The following is a 17,488-nucleotide window of genomic DNA, read 5'->3' on the forward strand; positions in this document are numbered from 1 at the left end:
ATATTCCATTCATCTTGATACTTATCAATCTAATTGTGTATAAGTTATCTCCCTTGTTTAGAATCATCAGATAAATTCAAATGACTCTAGATTAAATCAAAGAAGCTCTTTCTGTATAATAAACCTTCTGTCAGAGTGAACTAAATCAAATAAATGTGTAGAACTCGTTCAAATGATATGAAATATGCTTGTGAAAATAACTTTGAGTTCTAACTATCAGACTTAACAAAAGCATGAAAAAGTGTCCTGGTAAGACAGGAAACTACCGATCAGTCATGCCATTTTCCGAAAACTTTGAAAATATGTTGATCATAATATGATTATCTTTTGAAAAAAATTAATGCACATGTTAACAAATTGCTGAGAAAGAAAACACAGGGTTTTATTTTTTTCTTCATCACGTGCAATATTTTGATGAAGAAACCATGTTAAATGCAGCCCGAATAAAATCACATGTCTGTGTATTGGAGGAAGTTGGCATTGACATATCAGTATACAGAGTCTGGACTGTGACTTATGACTATGCAATAATGTTTGTTAAAATCTCTAAAACTCCCACAATTATTTATTTGACATAACCGGTAGGGAAAGTCTTGTTGTGATTCTCTTATGGAAAAGTGAAGTGTAACACTGTTGCTCTTTGACAAAAGGCCTACACATACTGACATTATGTGATCTGTATATACCAATTGTTTGTAGTACAGAGTTGGGGCCTCAAGTTGTGTCAACTGGCACAAGCATAGTGCAACGGCAAGATGTGAAAGAAATCACACTGGATCAATGCTAATTAAGTGATATGTATGTGTAAAATCTGATGCTACTGAGTGCTTACAACGGTCATTTATATTCCAATACCCACAGCATTTAACATGGATGTGAATAGTGTCTACATGAAGCAATTATTGTGATGCCAATGGTAACTGTCAGGTCTCAACATATGTTTGAATGATTTAAGTTGTAAGTGGAACAGACTAGAAAGGTTTCAAACCATCACTAGACAGAAAATGATTGTTTTTATTGAAAACAATCATGTATTGGTACAGCAATGTTCTGTCTCTCCAGCACCAGAATATATGTAGTATATAGAACAGCAATGTTCTGTCTCTCCAGCACCAGAATACATGTAGTATATAGAACAGCAATGTTCTGTCTCTCCAGCACCAGAATATATGTAGTATATAGAACAGCAATGTTCTGTCTCTCCAGCACCAGAATACATGTAGTATATAGAACAGCAATGTTCTGTCTCTCCAGCACCAGAATACATGTACTATATAGAACAGCAATGTTCTGTCTCTCCAGCACCAGAATACATGTAGTATATAGAACAGCAATGTTCTGTCTCTCCAGCACCAGAATACATGTAGTATATAGAACAGCAATGTTCTGTCTCTCCAGCACCAGAATACATGTAGTATATAGAACAGCAATGGTCAGTCTCTCCAGCACCAGAATACATGTAGTATATAGAACAGCAATGTTCTGTCTCTCCAGCACCAGAATACATATACTATATAGAACAGCAATGTTTTGTCTCTCCAGCACCAGAATACATGTAGTATATAGAACAGCAATGTTCTGTCTCTCCAGCACCAGAATACATGTAGTGTATAGAATAGCAATGTTCAGTCTGTCACCAGAATACATGTAGTATATAAAGAATATCTAATGGGTTTCTGTTTAATTTCCTTACATATATTTTGTGCAAAGCTCGGGTGAAATATAATGATATATTCTGTCATACAAGTGAAGTATATATATATATGTCCAACAAGAAACCAGTAATTTTCTCTTTTTTACACTTCACAAATAAAGCAGCGTGTGAAAAATATGAAAAAAAGTTCGGGAAATATAAGCACATTTTTTAATGTCAGATACATACACTTGACAACAAGATGATACCACCTTAGTAATCATTTTATGTTGGTAACTGGAAAGATTCATTTGCAAAATTGTTTTTATATACCAAATAAGAGAACTTTAAAGTAAACAGAAATTATGTGACTGAAAATCACCTTATTCAACGTTCACTTCATTTAGATCTTAACAAGATTTCAAGACAAATTTCAATACAGTACCTAGAGGACACCACTCTGGTTGGTTAAAACTACAAAACTTACATCATCACTGCAATCACTGCAGGAATGATGTAAGTTTTCATCAAATTGCAATTGATAAATAATATTTACCAAGGATATCATATCACAACAGCTGTATTTGCAGAGGCCAGTAAAAAAATAAATTAAGATTATCTAAATTTCTGTTTTGGTAAAAAGGTTCAATATAAATCAACAGACATTAAAACTGAAAATTAAATCAATTTATTTCATATTCGGTATATACATAAAACCATGTTTTCTATAGCTAGTCTCAATTCACAAAACACACATATAAAAAAAAAGAAAGCAAACAAAATTAAAAATCAAAACAACTGAGAAATTTGTAACATCACAACAATGTGAGCCTAAGCACGCTGGCACAAATGTGTAAGCGCTGACCATTTTTCACTCTATCTTTCTACAATACACGCAGATCACAGACAATAAAGGAAAGACAAAGTATGAGTAGCCATTGATTATTTCATAGGAAATGTGTCTCCGAGGATACAGAATGATTCCCATCCAAGAAGAAAATACAAAACAGATTTTTTTTCATCAGAGATATTCACACGTTCTGGTTATAATCTTCCATTGTAAGTGACTTTCTGGCCAAGACAAAGAGGAAGAATCTATCAACTCTGTAATAAGACTCCCATTATAGGCAGTTTCAACTATATCAATATACAGCCTCATGTCTGCCAAAGAGAAATATCAAGGTTTTCGATACTTTTTCAATTATATGAAATCTTCAAAATGGAAAAGGAATTGATTAAAGTCAGAAAGGATTGTTTTATTGACTTCTGTGATTTAAGCTAAATTTTTTTTTTTTTTTTTTGTTTGTGTGTTTTTTTTTTTTTTCTTAAATCTTGCCATTATACCTTTAAAGACCCTGTGTATTCTGACACTGTATAATCTACCACTAATTGGACGTTTATCACTGCTACCTCACAATCATGGTAGAAAGGTTAGAGAATAAAGTTATGCGCATACTGCCATGCATTACATGTACTTTTGTTCACAGATCGAACAGCAGTTACTGAGAATGCAAACAAGTTATTTCCCTTATTTGATTCTCCAGTGCCAGAGTTAAAAAGAGATGATCACCATGGATATACTGTAATATTTCAGAGGCAATAATATAGTGGAATATGTGTTTGAAGAAGAAAATATCAAATCTGTCAACTTTTACAAATATATACACAGTATAACGAAAATGAAAATACAGTTCCATACTGAACTAAAAGAAACGCTTGATCACATATTAACTATTTCTTTGTTATGCTTAATATTCTGTTAATGCGAGACCGTTGGCTTCAACTTATTTCTATTTATAGAAGCTTTTTCTGCCAAAATTGAACACTTACAAAGAATATATGGTAATGATGACAGAGTTGAACAGCAACAAATCATTAGCTTGATATTTGCCACCAGTAGTTTGCTTGTTAACAGAGCTGCCTCAATGACATGTCTAAAATCACCTCTATTTCAAAAGAGTTCCTAAACATGATTTATAACTACAAATTATCAGTATGCATTATGATTAAAATTCCCTATATTTACTTCTCATAACCAAAGATTATATCATGAAATATTGCTATATTATACCAAACGTAGAAGGTAATGGCATCACTTGAATGTCACGATGACGCCATGACCAAAAAATAATTCCAAGCGAAACTGATTAAATTGAAGCTTCCATTTACAAATACATACATTATGTAACATTACATCTAAACATCTTACATGTCTCTTCACATCAAAACCATCAAATTCAGCGATGTAAGCAGCTACACACATTTATAACCGTTAGAACTTAAATGACACGACCATATACACTTGCAATGCCTATTCCCAATACCAAGATATTGATAAATACACACATTGTGGTGGGTAAGCTTCATCTAGAGACTATCCACACAAGGGTAAATACATCAATTCATCATGAGAGTTTTTATTCATATCTAGATGATGCTTAAGTCATCTATTGTTGTTTTCTGGCAGTAAGCCTATGTCTTTAGGCCACAAAATATCTTTTGCAGATGAAAAATGTTACAAAGCAATGGTGATTTACATCCATAGCTGTCATTGATAAGCCCATATTTCTACTTTTAAAACTGTTAATAGTAATTACTCTTTGATAATTAATGGTTAAGAGTATATAACATAAAATTTTGTTCACATGTAAGGCTTAAAATGTTGTACTTTACAATCAAACTTTTGTTTATCTTGGAGTTAACAACAACAAATGTTTGTGGTATTATAAGACCAGGCTGTTGATAAGCTTTGAGTAAACAACATCAAATGTTTGTGGTACTTTAAGACCAGACTGTTTTTTAGCCTCACAGGAAATATGTTATCCTTTTGTCCTTATACTGGCACTTTTGATTATTTAATATTTATGTTGTCTGTTCTCTATTTCATTTGCTTATAATCATTTGTAATTTGAATTACATGAAAGAACGTTTAATTTCAGGATAGGAATTAAAACTAGTGAAATTTTCAGTTCACTTGCAAAAAGTTTGTATATTTGGTCAATTTAGTTTTTATTATTGGAGATTTGCATATATCTAGAACTAACACGATGTAATTGATTTCAAATTTGAACTACAAATTCCACATACACTAATAGTAAATCAACATAGACTAACATGGACTGTGAGCATTAGACGCAGACTAATATAAACATACACAATCACCTCTAAAGACAAGAACATGTAATAGGAAACCAGCATAGCTTCAATATTGTCACGGAACTTTTTATGTAGGTTTTAACTTGTTAAGATACTTAGACTGTCTGATGTACTGTGATCACTGGTGGTGTGTAAACCACTATTTTTTTCTATTATCAATTCCAAACCAGACATACGCAATAGTGTCTGTGTACCTTTTCTATATGTTCCCTTCATGTGCTCAATGGCAAATATACCAGAGCTTGAAAACTTTGTCTTCAAACCAAAGTTTTCCGAAGAGGTATGATTCACTTATTTCATAATATACTAATTAAAACATTAAACACAAGTACTGCTAAACCAGGATGTAAATTCCAGCCTAAAATTTAAGTTTGTCTGCTAATGGTGGTTCTGTGACATTTCGTTGTGCAAACAAAATTTATTTCTCAGTTTTACCAATACATGTAATCCAACTGAACACATTACCTCTTCTGAAATTGTTCACTATTATCCATTAGTGCTACCTTCATAATTAATTAATTTCTAATACACTTGAAGTGATACCAAACCTTTTAGAAATATTTGAAATGATGAATCCTTCACAGCATTCTGCAGTTTACCATTGCTTTGGCGAAATTTGTTTACATCGCATATGATCACATACTGTCAGAATCATACACTGGTCAACATAGAGCATGTAGACACATTGTACTGGTGTATTACAAGTATTTCTGTCAGGGATTTGCATACATGGAGTATGTATGCTACAGATTTCTTCTACAAGACAGTAGAAAAAAAAGAGGTGTAAATATCATCCTTGCCTTAGGTTGTCTTGAAAAGACATGACCATTCCCCCCCCAACAGTCATTACACTGCATAGGTTTGGTTGGCCATACACTCGGTATGTCAACGAAATATCTAATTTCGCACACACAGAAATAAATATAGTTCAACATTTTTGGTGAACAGAGTAAAATAATAGATTATACATACCTTGTGTCATTTGTTGTACCACCAATATTATCAAGATTATTGAGTGACAGGTTTCCACACCGTCAATGACATCCCCTGAAACAGAAAACAGTTCACATTCAACACAGCATACAAAGCCCCTGTAGATTTATATATCACAAAGTCCCTGTAGATTTATATAACACAAAATCCCTGTAGATTTATATATCACAAAGTTCATGTAGATTTATATATCACAAAGTTCCTGTAGATTTATATATCACAAAGTTCCTGTAGATTTATATATCACAAAGTCCCTGTAGATTGATATATCACAAATTCCCTGTAGATTTATATATCACAAATTCCCTGTAGATTTATATATCACAAATTCCCTGTAGATCTATATATCACAAATTCCCTGTAGATTGATATATCACAAAGTCCCTGTAGATTTATATATCACAAAGTTCCTGTAGATTTATATATCACAAAGTCCCTGTAGATTTATATATCACAAAGTTCCTGTAGATTCATATATCACAAAGTCCCTGTAGATTTATATATCACAACGCCCAGTAGATTTATATATTGATATATCACAAAGTCCCTGTAGATTGATATATCACAAAGTTCCTGTAGATTTATATATCACAAAGTCCCTGTAGATTTATATATCCCAAAGTCCCTGTAGATTGATATATCACAAAGCCCTGTAGATTTATATATTGATATATCACAAAGTCCCTGTAGATTTATATATCCCAAAGTCCCTGTAGATTGATATATCACAAAGCCCTGTAGATTTATATATTAATTCCCCTTGTAATATATGAAACTGAGTTGATCAAGACACAATCCTATACCTTAGTTGTAAAATCAAGATTTCAAGACATATTTAAACTTACATATGGTGTCTGCTGAGAACGTAAACAGCACATTATTTGCACAATGACTGATTTCAAGAGAGATGACACAAAGATTCATACTTCCAATAAAAGCATTTCATAACATTGCATGGCTAACAATCTGTTTCCATTGCTTTTAAATTTTATGTCTCAACATATTTCTGTGCTTACTATAGTCTCCATCCCAACACGAGTCAGTTTTTAATGAAGATACACTGGTATCAGTACATAACAAATACTGAGATTCCAACCAGCAGACATATAAATATAGATTGTATATACACAGGGCAAACCTCTCAATTTCCATTTGTAAATATTGAGATTTATTCTGTATCAATCCATTATACTCTCTGAGAGTTAATTATTCCAGGATAGTTTTATGTAATACAAGAAGGCCAGGATTATCAGGGAATGATGACATAAAGTTCAAGTTGAATATTTTAATATTAAATTAACATAAATTTTTTGGATAATTTTCTTTTTATAGGTAAGTGTTTTTTCTTTTCTTGCTGTTCGTCTATTTCATTATATGTATATGTATATTTATTATATGTAAACAGATTATACAATATATAAACATACATGTAGTTCTATATAGTGTTGGGAATCCATTGAAATTTCCTGATCGATCATCAACTTTTTGTAACCGACCGATGATCGATTAAAATCGATTAATTCTTAATTCTCTGTTTTTGGATATTATTCAAGTCTAAATACGTATTTTGTGTTATGTTTTAATAGCAATTCACGTAATTACTAAAACTGTTGTACCTACACCATCTTTTTGTGTGCTTGTTATTCGTTTATTGCACAGAATACTTTTTAATATAAACAAATATTGTTTTTTTAAAAATAAATTTATTAATGTTGAAAATAATTTCAATGTTGAAATAATCTATTTTCATACATCATGATGATCGATTACAGATTTCTTACTCGATTAATTGATAAAACATCTCAAACAAGTGATACTCGATTAAATCGATTAATCGGAACAACACTAGTTTTATTTGTTGATATACCTATTAAACATTTGTCTTCTGTCTAACAAAACCTTGCATCTTGTCTTCTGTCTAACAAAACCTTGCATATTGTCTTGTTTAACAAAATCTTGCATATTGTCTTGTCTGACAAAACCTTGCATATTGTCTTGTATAACAAAACCTTGCATATTGTCTGTCTGACAAACCTTGCATATTGTATTGTCTGACAAAACCTTGCGTATTGTATTGTCTAACAAAACCTTGCATATTGTCTTATGTCTGACAAAACCATGGACACTGTCTTATATCTGACAAAACTATGGACACTGTCTTATGTCTGACAAAACCATGGACACTGTCTTATGTCTGACAAAACTATGGACACTGTCTTATGTCTGACAAAACTATGGACACTGTCTTTCTTATGTCTGACAAAACTATGGACACTGTCTTATGTCTGAAAATCCTTGAATACTTTATTGTCTAGCAAAACCAGAATATATAATAATTATAACTTTTCTTTTATATACCAACTTTTCCTGTTTGAATAACAGGAGATAATAAATAAGATTATAAATATGAACATTCCAAAAGTTCAGTGTGATACGAAACTCGACTTCATTGCTTTCATGTGACATATTTGTGTGATTTTTACAGCAATACCGTGAAATAATGATCAATTTTCCTATGAAATATCGGCCATTACTTTTACTACTGCAGGACCTTCTCAGGAAATGTGTGGCCATCGATCTCCATCAAAGCTCTCCCAGAGGTATATTCCTGGCACAAAACTGTGAAATGTCATTATTCCAACAGGCAGTGTACAAGATTTACTGAAAACAAATTTCTTTAACCTTGGTTTTATGATCTGTACTAAAGAAATCGGGAATGATTTCGGATGTATTTCCGTACAGGGAATTTAAGATTAAAGAGATATGATACTAGAACATGTTCTAGGACCAAAGATACCATGTAAATATGAAGAAGTTTTACCCAGGTGAACAAATGTACATGCCAGCAGAAGAAAATCGCCATGTTTTTCCAGAAGATCTTCACATTAATCAAATTTTCTCAAATAACTCTCTGGAAAATGTGAAGTAATGAGCTAAAGTTTTGTGACAATTTAATTGGTGTTTCAGTTATCTTTCAATTATAGGCTGTCTTGTTAGCCAGTTCAGGGTGATATAAATGTTAGAACTGTCAGGACACCTTACTCAGTGTATATGTCAGATATGACCAATTGATGACTATTACAGATTAAAGAAGACTTATTTCATGCCTGTTTTCACCTGACAATTGTTTAGTTAATTAATTGTAAAATACATGTATATTGATATGAGCCTACATGTAACTAGTCAGTTCTATTGTAAGCCTTTGAGCTAGGCACATATCTACTCTTACCTTCTACTTTAATACAAGATTGCACCAAACAATTTGAGCTTATAGTTTGTACTTATATCAGAGAGACTTGGGAGGTAACACTCTCATATCGATTATTAATCTGAACAACCAATACCTTGCTTATTTACTTTGAGAATTTTTTACCTTGTCACCATATGTATTCATAAACTCCAATCTGTAACACAAATCAATCATATTCATGTAGTGTTATTTGTTTAAGACACCTCAACCAGTCCTAGGTTTACACATCCATCCAATGTCATATTTTATTACCTAGATGTGTCCAAAATTAACAATCACAAAATATAGCCTTTTTTTCTATATTAATTCCTATCAACTAATCAAAATAGGACAATAATCATGACCACAACCACACTATAAATACATTAATCCTACAGCTAGCACTGCTGTTGTTGGAATACACCTACCACATATATTTTTGCTGTATTCAGCAGTGAGGTAATTCAACAGAATTACTCTCTGAATTTACTTAAATTTCATGTGTATAAATAGTTGTTGAAATTGGCAATTTTACATGTTGTAATGAACAGGTTGATTTATGAAAATCATAAAATCGTTGTTATATTAGACAAAGTTTGGAACTGTTTCTACACAGTGCAATTATTTTGGTGTATGTCACCAGGAAAAATTCAGTGTAACGTCAATGTCAGGTAAACACAGATTGAACAAAAATTTTATTTGTTTCAATAGTCTGATTTTCAATCAATGTTGTAGGATAAATATATCTATTTTTGTCTTTCTTCATCCTTGCCAAGATACAGCTTATCTTCTCTCTATATAGAGTAAAGAGAACCAAAATTTCTACATTACACTTTTGTGAAAATATTTACTGAGTTATACAAAAACATTCATGTGTAATGCTGCTGAGCCTCATCCAGTGTATAATGAAAGGATTTCTTGTTTCGTAGTGTAACAAATAAAAGCAACAAGATGAAATTAATGCAGTTTCATCATATATATATGCGTCTACAGATTCCTGATATGGCTCAGAGATTTCTGCAACATACAATAAACACAGACACAAGATATAAAAGAGACCATACATTGAAACTTTACATTAATCTAATCCTTGAAACTAGTGCATTTACAAATATCCTTGAAGTCAGTGAACTTACAAATAAGATTGCTATGTAATTTCCAGAAAGAATTAATTTCCCTGCAGTGCGATATGTTCGCAATGCAAATAAAAATAAACTTACATTAATTAACATGTCAATTTGATATTGATATCCTGAGGTAATCACAAACAAAGTGTGGTTAAATGCAGCAGTAGAGACTTGTGTATATCTGTAGTTGTTTGTGCACAGGGACTGTAAAAACTATCAAACTGCAGCCTTGTACAACAACAGATGATACAAGTATAACATTTGTCTGGCAAACTACAGCACAATGCCTTCACTTCTTTACCTTGTTTCTGCTTTGTAATACCTTTTTCTTCAAAGGAAAACTATACATTAGTTATATTTGATGTCATACAATAAGCTTCTGCCACGTGTATAAGAAAGTCACTTCCAACAGGATACTTAATAAATAGAGTTCAATTCTGACCAAATTTCCAGTAAATTAACAATCTCGAGGTAAATTTATCTCCTGTGTACATGCATGCATCTGAAGTTTAATTCACCATAAATACTGTTTTGCTGTTGGAAACTTAGTGAACAGAATATGTATGTTCTTACTGAGGAAGCTAAAGCTGTCAGTTGTCAAAGATATTTATAAACATACAACTTAGTACACTAAGTACATGTACATTTGCTTGACCTTTACTGAGCAACGAAAGTGCATTAACTAGTATCATGTTTATATATAAATGAAACATTTTCTTACACTCGGTTACATCACAACCACTTAGAAAAATGTGTGATGTTTCTAATCAGTGACTACACAAAAAATGCATGATGCTTCATAAACAGTGATTACCTGGTACATTCTAAAACCTTCATCAGACAAAAGACCAGTGGAACATATATCAGCATCAAATTGACAGGTGTTTTCAACTACATCATTATTACAAATGTATATTCACTATTATAGGGTATTGCTATATATGATAACCTAACAAATGTCAGCTGTGTATTACCAGATCATGAACTGCCAACAGCATAGTGAAATTGTACTTAATGTAAACTACAAATGCTATCCTGTGAATAACTAATACCCCCGCCCCCATCCCCTGCAGATGCAAAGACTTTACATATCAATTACTGCGAGCAGAGTGTCATTTTAGCAAACAAACTGATATATCATTTAAACATGAAAGAAAACAAGAAATAAACATTCTAAATCTTTTATCAACTATGCAAAAATCACCAAGCAGAGCTTAACTCTGGAAAACTGAATTAGCCAAAAAGGACCGTAAATTGGGAAAATTCATTCTCGTTTAAATGAGGAAAAAACATGTATTACTGTATATGTTATATGGTTCAACCAAGGTGTAACCTTCATGTCGACTGAACATCCAAAAAGAAGAATATGACTAAATGCATAAACTTATATTAGAAAACAGACTTTAAAAATAAAAAACCAAGTCCAAAAGCATGGCAAATATTTGAAAAATACTAATCATTTGTTAAATTTGACTTAATAGTATGCAAAATACCAGCCTTCTAAATCCATCATTAACTACATGACAGCACACTCAGCAGAGCTAAATATAAAAACTAAATGCAGACAGTACATCTTCATACTGTACTGGCCATTCCCAATAAATTTCTAAAAAGATCTATAGCAAACTGAGTGAATGTCAGACAAAACTGGGTTCGTTTTTAATATATAAGGGGATAACTCTCTGAAATGGGAGGAAAATGTAAAGTCACTTCAGAGTACACATCTTCATGCTGTTCAGACCATTCACACAATTTCAAAAGGATCCCTTGTAAACTTAGTAAACGATTTGACAGACAAATTTCATTTAGAGACAGACGGACATGCTGATTCCAGTAAAAATTCCTTAACATTGTTGTGAGGGGTATAAAACAATGAGGTTGTCATTCCTTCTAACAAAATGAAAAAGCATTGAACTGCTTTGAGTCGACATTTTCTAACATTATGAATCCTAACTGGATACAGGTAAACTTAACATAAATGACACACATCTTCAAATTTGTCCTTATTCTACTGGCATTCATATGTTCATGAATGCCCACCAAAAACAGATCAATGCTTATGCATGTGGTTAGAAATAATGTATGAAATGACAATGAATTTTAAATGGAACTATAGATAATTTGGTTATATTCCATGTATATGTGAATAAAGAGATATCCTTTGATTAAAACACACACCTTCTTAAATCATTATGAATGTAGTTGTTAGTCAACAAATTATTTCAACAAAGCCAACTTGACTTTCATGTTTTGTTTTACGTGTAATAATTTATATGAAATACATGTATAACACTTTATCATATCTTTAAACAGGTAGTGATAAATCTACATGTGAGCCTCAAGTCTCTTACTCATACAATTTTAATGGGACTCAAAGAATTCCTAGAAATACTTAATTGTAATGAAAGGGACTCATGAAAATAAATTGTAGATTGATTACTAAATAGGTCTCACGAAAATCAAATCAATTAGCAACGTTGTAGTGGATTCTGTTAAACAATGAGTTTCTCTTGCAATTTATACATGTAATTGTACAATATATGTAATTGTACTATATATATATTGCACTTCCACTGGTCTATCAGTTTTAACTTCCACCAAAAAATACATACAATTATGATACTTATCAGAGTGAAAGTTACACACACAATGTGTACCTTATTGGTGACACAGTCAATTAAATGACATGAGTGAGTGGACTTCCAATGTTACATGAATATAAATCTCTATACATTACCAGGACAAACCGACAGCGCCACACACTAGGTACAATGCTTCACTGCAGCAATGTAATGTGTTTTATGTACATTGTATATCAGTTTACAATGCACATTATTGGATGGTTCCCAGCAATATTTTTCTAAAGCAAAACGAGGGTTATCTACTATGTATCAGCTATAGGAAGCATCTCAATACATTTACTTCAAAATGACCATCTTCTCTTTTTCCCAGAAATTTAAGTGAATCAACATTTTGTATTTACACAAAATGCATAGTATGACTTGGTAAGTCATGTATAGCCCTCAACAAGGACTGATTTTTGACCTTTTGAACTATACACTTAATATGCTGATACATGGAAGTTGTAGGAAAGCTTTTAATCATAAATTTGTTTTTCTCAGCAAGGCAACACTGATATATCATGCATTATGCATATTACTAACCACCTTTTTCAGTCAATCAGCATATACATGTACATACATTTCAAATGTATATCAAAACTATGACATGAATGTATGAAAGTTATAAATGCTTTCAATAAAAATTGAAATGTATTACAAAATCCTTCGGAATATAATCAATATCAGCTGTCAAGCTCCCTGATAGTTTTAACAGTAAATATTTTGCCACATCAACTTTACATTTAAATGTAGACAGGTTTATTAAAAGGGGAGTAAAATTTCCATCTGGTGCTTAGGGCCCTGAAAAAAAAATCAATAATTTGACACTTTACAGAATTAGAAAATGCAAAATGTAGCTATATTTTACATGACATGTTGTGCATAGATTTACCCAGCTTACAGCTAATTTCCTTAACTCAATCTCTAAAGGCAAGAATTGTTATCCTGTGGACCATGGTTTGATTTCTGTCACTGCATATGGCACTTTTGTAAGCAGTGATTCAGATTGGCCCAGCTTTCTTTAGGACAGATGTCCTAAAGACTGAAATTTTCTAAGGCCATTTTGTCCGAAAGAACAAAAAACATTTAGGCCACACTCAAACGATAAACATTTATTTTTATGCACAAGACAGTCACAGTGGTAGAGTACATCAGCCATTTAAATTGTTGTAACCATTTTTGCTGAAATTTTCTGGCTGATGTGGTTTTATTTTCTTCTTGTTTGGCAATTATAATTGTTTCGTCCTGTTCCGGTGTTGGTCTAGAAACACCGCAAGAAAATAACATTTTTTGGCCCTCTTCAATGTACTTTCGTTTCTTCGGCGCCATGTTGTTTTTATTTCAAGCGTCTGAGCGATAGAAACGTTCGGAATACCATTCGTTGTTTTCTTTAGAAACTACGTTGGAAGGGTTAGGCGAGGTGTTCCGAGTGAAAGATTAAGAAGCGCTTCCATGACATGCATTCAGAGAATAGATAGTCGGAATCCAGTCGAACTGTGTTCGTTAGGCCTTGAATGAGAGTATTTTGACGAACTGATTAATTGCTGAAATTTATCATCAGATGTCTTATTCAATGGAAAATTTATCGGCCATTTAGTCTGAAAACCTGAAATACTAAGGGCCTATATGTCCCAAATTCATTTTTTTTTTGGCCATTTTCATTTTTTTTTCGCCCATTGGTCGATGGCCGGGCCCAATCTGAAACACTGTGTAAGAATGCCTTTTTCCCTGTTCTGTCATGATAGCATTCAACAAAACTTTATGGGTTGTGAAATGTAGACACTACAGTTGATATTTGAGAAATCTCAAGAAAAACATACTAGGAGTAGCATAAAATAGAATATTAAATATGATCTATGCTCTTCGACGTATATGGAATTTTCCTCACCAGTTTTGGTTATAATGCAAGGGACACAGTTTGGATTCATGTCATGGCAGTTATTGGCACTCAGGAATGCATTTTTCCCTGTTTTGTCACATTCACACCCAGCAAAAAATTTAATGGGTTGTGGAATTCAGACTTGAGGGCTGACATAATTTTTTGAAATCTACAGAAAAACACAAGGTAAAGTGTAAAAGGAATGGGTCAGTAAGGTTTGTACATATATAGTGTTAAATACTTTCTACGTTTTGGGAGAGCCAATGATTATCATGCAGACAACCAAGACTTGATTCCAGTCACTAAAATCTTACTTGGCATTCGGGAAGAGCATATAGTGTAAAAGAAGTCAGTGTATTTGTACCAAGTGTTAATATAGTCACTGTCAGTCTATTGATGGAACATGTGTTTTTCACACAGTTTGCTGAGTTGTAGATTATTATGCTTGGGACCAGGACTTGATTGCTGTTTGGGCACATGACAGAATATGTCTTTCTCTGTTTCAATTACATAGAATTTTTCATGCACCTATTCACAGGTGGACACCATTGAAAACTAAGCTCGACTTAAAACTTGTTAAATTTTGGGGAAAATCTTTGTGGTTTATGACTGAATGTACCCTCAAAATCAAAGTTCGGGACCAGTATATATAAACACTAACATATGTAATTTAATGATTTTGTACCTTTATCAAAGCAGAAGTTGTTCTGATTATCAGGGATTAATGACTTATTTTTTATTGTGTACTTAATTATCTTTCTGTTTTCAAAAGATCTCTCAAGTGAATCAAGAGCAAAGATCTCTTTCTTGGTGTTGATCAATTAAGGATCCCCTTGATAAAAATTAACACTAGATTAAGAGATGATAGCAGGCTCTCAAAATATAAACAAGTCAAAACAGTGAAGAATAAGTCCTGTACTATAATATCTGTGTCACATAAAATAATGTGCTTTTTAGCATTATTTCTAAAGTTTGCAGTGCTCTCCTGAAAGGTTGCATCTCAGCTGTTATAATCCTTACAATATAATTATAAAAAAAAAACTCTATTCCAAATTGATGAAAAAATATGATTAATGAACCAGTGTACAAGCTAGAGTAGAGAAATCATCAACACAAGAGTGAGACTATATATACAAATACAACAGTAAGCTATACATACTCTTGGTGAGCTTATCAATAATTCAGTTGATATGGACTCTTTAGGGGTTCAGTTCTGTGTATCTCAATTATCTTAGTCACAATGTTAAAAAAATAGCACATAGTATAGTGGGTAGGACATCAGTGTTAAATCATTAGCCCTTATAATTACTACAACAACTCCTAAATACTGCGATCTGTGGAAATACTATGATCAAATCAATAAACGTCAAACTGGGGACATGCTATGAAACTACCAAATTCTGAAAGCTATTCAAAGAATTAACACCCGAATGGTAAACCATCTGTAATGAACGGATATATTAACAAGTAATACACAAAAATCACATTGGTAGTTGTGTCAATCAGAAACTTGCAAATATTAATAGAATCAATACCCATTAGTACTATACAAATATTTCGAAGGCGATAGCATGGAATATGCAAGTCTAGTAGTCAACAACAGTTATTTTCATGCAACATATCTTGGTATGCTATTAGCGGGTACCTTATATCCGATTGGTCATCGTGAACGGCCTTTTTCCACGTCAATTATGTTAATGGTTCGTCATTCGCTGCATGTGCACCTGTAATCGTTGACCTAGAAATGCCAGATGGTCAAGATGTGTGTGTTGATTGTAAAGCAATCTAGGAAGTAGAGAATAAGAGCCCTCTCGTGATTAATGTAAGTTCTTCCTGTAAGGGGAGACAATCCAATCGATTTTGATTGGCGGGACTTGGAAATGGCGGGGTTTGTTTCTCAAAACCCGATACAAGTTTGCAAGGTAGTTTTAGCAACGGATTTAAAATTCAGTATGAATTTTTACATTTCCTCCTCTAGATCATGCCAGAACACGATGCTACGCTACTTTTACTGACGATCAACTAGGAAACTAAATGATAAGAGGATTGAACTTATTCCGCGTCACGTAACAAAACATTCAGACAAGCTCAGGGTGTCTTCGGACAGGGATCATGATTGGACGAGCCCCTATCAACCTGGCCTTATAACATAAGTTTGAATTTGATTTAAACATTAATAACAATAAGGCTAAGCACCTAAATAAGAACAGCGAGACTTGACTAAAATACGTGTACAAATATGGGTGGCCTAACACTTGCATTACAATTTATCATACAGAATAGCACAGAGTTTTACGAGCCTGCTAGATGTACGGTTATTTGGAAAACGGATCAACTAAGAACACAAAATAAGGACTATAAATAAATGTGGCCAGGAACATCTCGCTTTGTATCTCATTTGGTAGACTGTTCGACAGTACATCTGGGCGGCTTCGAAACGAAAGGAAGAAATTAAAGAAACTGAACGAAAAAGTAACCAAGAACTTTGTGATGTATCCACGGACTTAGGTTCGTTTACGGCAGCTGATCCGAGTTTCTTTTTGTTTCTTTACGGACCTGTCGAAGTCCATGGTTTCTCCAATCGTTCCTTCATAGAAAACATCGAATACACGCTCGATATTTCATATTTTGATATGAAATTTTATAGACATGTACATATGATTCATTGTTTATATATATATTTGCCATATTTCGATGGGCAGATTTTTTATTCACTGATTCTCTAGAAATTAGTTGGGAATTTAAAGACACGATTCACTGACTATAATGTGTTATATTTCTGTGGGAAATAAGGCACAGACATATGTTTCACCAGGGACGTCCCTGGTTTCACTGACTATCATGTGTTAC

The 17,488-nt window shown here is 32.8% G+C and overlaps 1 protein-coding gene across 1 annotated transcript in view; it reads right to left on the reverse strand.

The window, feature by feature from the left end:
• Window positions 1-16,357, reverse strand: part of LOC132560642 (uncharacterized) — a 90,995-nt gene extending 74,638 nt beyond the window's left edge. Inside the window, exons 1-2 of the mRNA XM_060225305.1 lie at window positions 16,284-16,357; window positions 5,762-5,836 (exon numbers count right to left, since the gene is read on the reverse strand). The gene's annotated coding sequence lies outside the window, so the exon portion shown is untranslated. The remainder of the gene's footprint in view (window positions 1-5,761; window positions 5,837-16,283) is intronic.
• Between the last annotated feature and the right edge of the window lie 1,131 nt (window positions 16,358-17,488).

Source organism: Ylistrum balloti, unplaced genomic scaffold, assembly GCF_031769215.1.
Source record: "Ylistrum balloti isolate Yb309-2 unplaced genomic scaffold, AGI_CSIRO_Ybal_v1 Utg371088, whole genome shotgun sequence".
Taxonomy (NCBI): domain Eukaryota; kingdom Metazoa; phylum Mollusca; class Bivalvia; order Pectinida; family Pectinidae; genus Ylistrum; species Ylistrum balloti.